We start from the raw sequence: 6,023 nt of genomic DNA, 5'->3' as shown, positions 1-6,023 counted from the left end.
GATAAAATTCATTGCTAGAGCACTGATATATTACAGCAACCTAAAGTAGGTTGGAAAGAGAAATTTCAGAGTTTTCTTTTTAAAGTTCCTTTCCCTCTTATTCTTGCTTTTTTACAACAGCCATGTAATATCTTAAAGCAAAATGTGTCCTTAACCTAACTTCTTTCCTCTACTCTTGATAAAACCTTGTTGGCTAACACCCCACAGGATTTTTCATGCTTTCCCCTAGGCTTGTTTACACAGTGGTTTTGTTAATAAATAGTGTATTCACCAGCCTACAACAGTAGCCAATTCAAAAATCCAATGATTCTTGACCATTAGAAGTGTAAAAGTCATGCTGCAAAACCCTATGGTGAATGATAAAAGAAGAAATTTGGCAAGCATTTAATTTATAAAATGATAATTTGATCTTTAGGAAATCAAGCACACATAATTTTTATCCTTTGAGACTATTTGCATGCATAATTATGCTTTATTGTTAAACAATAATTCTAGGCATGCCAAAAGAAAAAGTATGGAGATACTTTATACCCTACAGAGTTGTTAGATCCAAAGGAACCCTTGTGGTTTGCTACTTAATATATATTGTTGGTTTTTAAAGGAATTTTGGGTTTTTCTTTGTTTCTTTCTTTTTTTCCTTCAATAAACCTAAATTCTATGCACCAGTACCTGGAGGAAGGAAGAAAGAGAGAGACCAAACACCATCCTACACAAACTTCCCTGAGCAGCAGTAGAAAACTAAAATAAATAAAAATAATTAATCCTTTTGGACCCTGAATCAGATTTTCCAGATGCAATCTCCATTGAAGGAAATGGGCATGTTGAGACTACCAAAACAGTGCCAGGGAGTTAAATTCCTCCTCTATGTTTTTTCTTTAATTATCTAATTTATTTTGACTTTCCTCCTTGCTTTAAAACAAAACAAAACAGAAGCTACTTTTAGAAAATGTGTTAATCTAAGGACATGCCCACAAGAACCTCATCCTATGGCGCAGAAAGGGGTGTTCTCAATAAGAAGAAATATTCCTTAAAATGACAAGTACCTTCCTCCTTTTAAAATGCTCTTCTGTTGAATACATGGAATTTATAATATTCTTATATTTTGAATCAAAATGAGGTTCAACTAAATGTTCTCTGTCATTTTTTATTTGTTGAGAGTGTCTCTGTTTAATATAATTATTAAAAAATATTTTAAAGTGATTGGTAGAAACACAAGAGCTAGGAATCTAGAGACACTAGTACACTCCTCACTGGAGTTCTGGAACTAGCTGCCTGATCTGCTTTTTGGTGTTCCCTAGTTCAGTTTCACAGTTTGCATCAAAACTGCATCCTCTAGCTCAGGTAGTGACTAAGTTTATGGGAGGGAGGTTCTTAAGCTGCACTGCTGTAATGAAAGGAAAGGTGTCATTTTTACAATGTTGGATTCCCCTTGGATATTCGGGGATGACTAGCACCTCTGCCATGAGAGCCTGCAGAGTGCTTCTCAGAGCTGCTGATGCACCATTGGTGCTTACCCACCTCTTACCTTGAAGAGGCTGTAGCATAGGCAGAGGCCACATCCTGGTAGAACCATCTTAACAGATGAGCTAAATCATGTTGAGGGTAACTTCAGGCCTCAAACCTGTTGGTGGGTTAGGGGGATTTCTACCCCAAACATAGGAACACTTGCCCAGGTAGAATGGGCAGATGAGAACAAAAAAGCAGGCACTGTGGAGCTTGGTCAGACATCAAAGATGCCAAGGTCATCCAATGCATCCTGGGCCATCGCCAGTCATCCTGATTTCTACCATGCCCCTGGATTTCAATGGCTTTGGAAGAAAGTGTGATGCTGTTGACTGTGCAACTCTGTATCACTTAAATCCAATGCATGCCTAAGTCAAGACATCACACCATGATGCTACTGGTCCTCTTTGAAAAACAAAAGATGAAGAACAACTTTTCATTTAAAAAATGGGGTCCCCCTGACAGAAGCCTGGAATCAAAGTGAAGGCTTCTAGTTACTATAAGGCCCACATGTGAGTCCACAACTATGGGGCTCCTAACTCTATTCTAATAGAAACCACATCCCACTGACTTGGGCTTGAATGTTGCTGTTGTTTTCAACTCTGTATTGCCCAAAGAAAACAAATGGGAAATGGAAAACAAACTTTTAAAACTTTTAATATGAGGAGTAAGCACTAACTACATTTGTAACAATTATAGGGGCATAGAGTAGAGCTGGAAGGGTTTTTAGAAGGTCATCTAGCCCCACTCATTTTATTTTACGGATAACGAAACTGAGGAACAGTACAAGGTCACACATGTAATAGAAGACAGGAGTCAGGAAATAGAAAAAAGAGAATACCATATTACTCATCCTCACCAATAGTGTCAGAACAGGCTCAACCTGGCCTGTAGATCTAGATTAGGGTGGGCTTGGGGAGTCAGCTGGACTAGAGGAAGGAGTGGCCCTGGATAACAGAGAACCCACATTGTCCATTCTAAAGGGAACCATCTGGAAAATTAAGGGTCATACCATAGATTTAGCTCTCTGAGATAAACTCAAAATAGCAATGGAAGTACCAATATAATTTAATTGGCTAGAATTTCCAGAGTAGCTACAGAATAATCATAAATTCTTGGCAGTTCTATGGTTTAACAGTATTCTGGGGTTGGGCTGGAAGTCTCATAACACTTTCAAAGTGGACTGCCAGAAATGGGCAGAGCTAGTGGCAAGCCTTTGGGCTTTGGCTTCATGTGGAGCACCACATCATTGATAATATTTTCAAGCTCAACCAAATCACACTTTCAATTAAGACACTGATTTGCAAATTAGTATTAAATAATTTAAAGGAATCTCTCACTCTCTGCCCTCCCATTGGTGAACATGGTCCATGTGAAGCTCTAAGATACCCTGGGGTCCCTCCAGGGGCCAGCAAGAATGAGCTTGAGAAGGTGCATAAAAAGTTGACCAGAGAGTACATGCTGATAAGAATCCAAACGCAGGAGACAAATTCAAAGAAATAAGTTTTATCATATGAAGTCTTAGCAAACTCCGAAAAACAAGAGATACATGATTGATATGGAAGGCAAGGCCTTCCAAAAGGTAGTGTTGGAGGCAGTGGTATGGATGATATTCTTTCTCACATTTTTGGTGGCAGATTGTTCAGTTTTATGAAAAATCAAAATACAAGTCAAAATGGAAGAAGATGAGGCAAAGACATGATGCATCCACCCAAGGTGTCTTTAGAAGATCTTTATAATGGCAAGACTACCAAACTGCAACTTAGCAAAAATGTTCTTTGTAGTGAGCCTAGGGAACAAGATGAGAGCTTTTCAGAAATGTGCTACATGTGCAGGGTAAAGTGTATGAATAATGATAAGATAGTTGGCTACTGGGATGGTACAGCAGATGCAATATGTATGCTCTGATTGTAATGGAAGAAAAGTTATTAATAGGAAGGATCATTGTAAAAAAATGTGAAAGAAAGGTGATAAAAGAAGTGAAGATTCTTGAAGTGCATGTGGATAAAGGTAGGAAACATGGACAAAGAATTACATTTCCTGGAGAAGCACATCAGGCCCTAGGAGAGGAACTAGGAGACATTGTTCTTTTGCTACAAGAAAAGGGGCATGAGGTATTCCAGAGTAATGGAAGGAGTGGTCAGATTGTTGTGAAATACCAAATTGGGAAAGTAATTGAACCAGGCTGTGTCCACGTAGCTGGAGGAGAAGAAATGCCACCATGTCATAATACCTGTGAAAAAGGTGATCTTTATATAAAGTTTGATATATGGTTTCCTAAAAACAACTGGATCAACCCAGAGAAATGTTCAGAACTTGAAGACCTTCTTCTAGCCAGATCTGAAGTTTCCAGTGTGATTGGTAACACAGAGGAGCTAGATCTACAGGAGTTTGATAGCACTCGAGGCTCTCCATGTGATCAGAGGTGGGAGGCATGTAAAGCCAGCTCTGAGGAGGAAAGTAGCCATAACAGACCTGGAGTATAGTGTGCCCACCAGTAAACATTGCTTTAAAAAAATAAAAAGTTGCACAAGAGGAAATACTTTCCAGTTTTGCCTGATATGTTTTCAGCTATTTGGCTGAATTATCTAAGCAATCCAGATGAACTGATGTACATCTATTGCTGTATATGAAACTTTTAAACTAGTTGTAGTACCTACAGAGTGTACAATTTAAACCCATCACAAAGCTTTACATCTTCATTTTAACTGTTCTGTAGCAGAATAAAGCATTTGAAAGGAAAACAAGATTCCCTTTCATATGAATTCTAAGTTTCAGTATTGGTATCCAAGCTTGATTTTTACAGTTGTGTAGATTTTGTGTTCTCTATTTTAAATTTAAATCCCATATTGTAAAGTTTGTGTACAATTTATCCTTGTGCTTTTTATTTATATTTTGGCTGTACTTGCATAAGCTGATACAAATGTAATTAAAAAAAGTCATAGCCTGTATGTGTCATTTAAATATATGGTCAGTGGGCACACAATGGATTTGGAGCTGAGTTGGAACAATGGAAAACTATACCGGAAGGGGTTGTAAAGCTTTAGGGGTTTTTTTTGCTGTTGTTGTTGGGGTTTTTTTTACCATCTTCTGAAAGTTTCTGAACTAAGGTATAAAAGTTGGTGAAATGTTTTTCTTAAAGTGAATTACCCTAACTTTTTTTAAAAAGATAACATTGATGCCTTTGTTCTTAACGCTCCTACTGAGCTCAATTAGTTTAAAAATCTTAATAAATATTCAATTCCATTTCTCTAAAAACATAATTAAGTTTTCTTTTCATGAAGTTTATATAATGATTAGTCAGTAATTAATTTTCCCAGATGATGTACATATGCAAACCCTTTTATTTACTTGTGTACTCTTCAATTAAGCAATGCCACCTGCTGAGGATTTAACATTTCATGCATGCCCCAGTAAGCCATGATAAAAAAAATAGCCCAATGCTTCTCTGGGTTGCTTTTTCTAGTATTGAATTCCTTTCTTTTTCTTTCAAATAAGCTTAATTGTCTTTTGTTTTTAGATCACAGTAATTTCTAGAAATGCCCCTTTGTCCCCAATATATATTGAATGTTCCCTTGAAACAAAGAAAAACAATTATCCCACCAATGATACAGTGGTCACATCTGACAAAAGATATATCTGTCTTCATAATTCCCCATCTCTTTGCTATGAGGAGGGAAGTATATAAGTGTAGGTAGGTAGCACAATGGAGAAAGGATGGGGCCTGGTGTCAAGAAGACCTTGGTTCCAATCCAGCCTCAGACACTTATTAGCTATATGCCTATAATGGTAAAAATGTGCGCCATAATTCTTTAATATTAATTATTGAAACATCTTTCTCATAAGTTTGGAGAAAGCAAGGTTTGGAGAGGAACAGTTTCTGCAGCACCATGTTTATAGCCCTCACCATGTCACAATTTTTTGGTTACGCACTGAAAATGTACATGGTGTACCAGAAAATCTCAAAGTTTTTAATTTTAATTTCTCTTTACTATTAGTACTTGGAAATATTTTTATCTTTTTTAAAACTTCATATTCTTTGGCCACTTAGTAAGCAATGGTTCTCGGTCTTATGTACTTGTTTCAATTATCTTCATATCTTGGATATCAGTTTTTATCAAAGATATTTAATACAAATATTTTTGCATTATTTTTTTCTTCATAGGGGAGCTTGATCCAAAAAGTTTGAATACCCTATGGTACTTCTTTCTCCTCCATCTTCCCAGGGTATTTTTCAGATGCTTTCTGACAGGAAAAAAGGAAAGAAGGAAGGAAGGAAAGAAGGAAGGAAGGAAGGAAGGAAGGAAGGAAGGAAGGAAGGAAGGAAGGAAGGAAGGAAGGAAGAAAGGGAGAGAGGGAGGGATGGAAGGAAACCAATATTTACTTAGCACCTACCATATACCAGGTACTGTGCTTTACGATTTACATTGTTCTCTCATTTGATCCTCACAATGACTCTGAGAGGCAAGTGCTATAATATCCCCATTTTACACAGGAAAAAAAAATGAAGCAAACAGAAG

At 37.1% G+C, this 6,023-nt stretch overlaps 1 pseudogene; it reads left to right on the top strand.

Moving 5' to 3' along the window:
- Positions 1 to 1,443: 1,443 nt before the first annotated feature.
- Positions 1,444 to 4,004, top strand: LOC118857550 (annotated as a pseudogene).
- Positions 4,005 to 6,023: the final 2,019 nt, after the last annotated feature.

This window comes from Trichosurus vulpecula, chromosome 7, assembly GCF_011100635.1.
Source record: "Trichosurus vulpecula isolate mTriVul1 chromosome 7, mTriVul1.pri, whole genome shotgun sequence".
In the NCBI taxonomy this organism is placed as follows: Eukaryota; Metazoa; Chordata; class Mammalia; order Diprotodontia; family Phalangeridae; genus Trichosurus; species Trichosurus vulpecula.
This window is presented reverse-complemented; position numbering and strand designations above follow the sequence as displayed.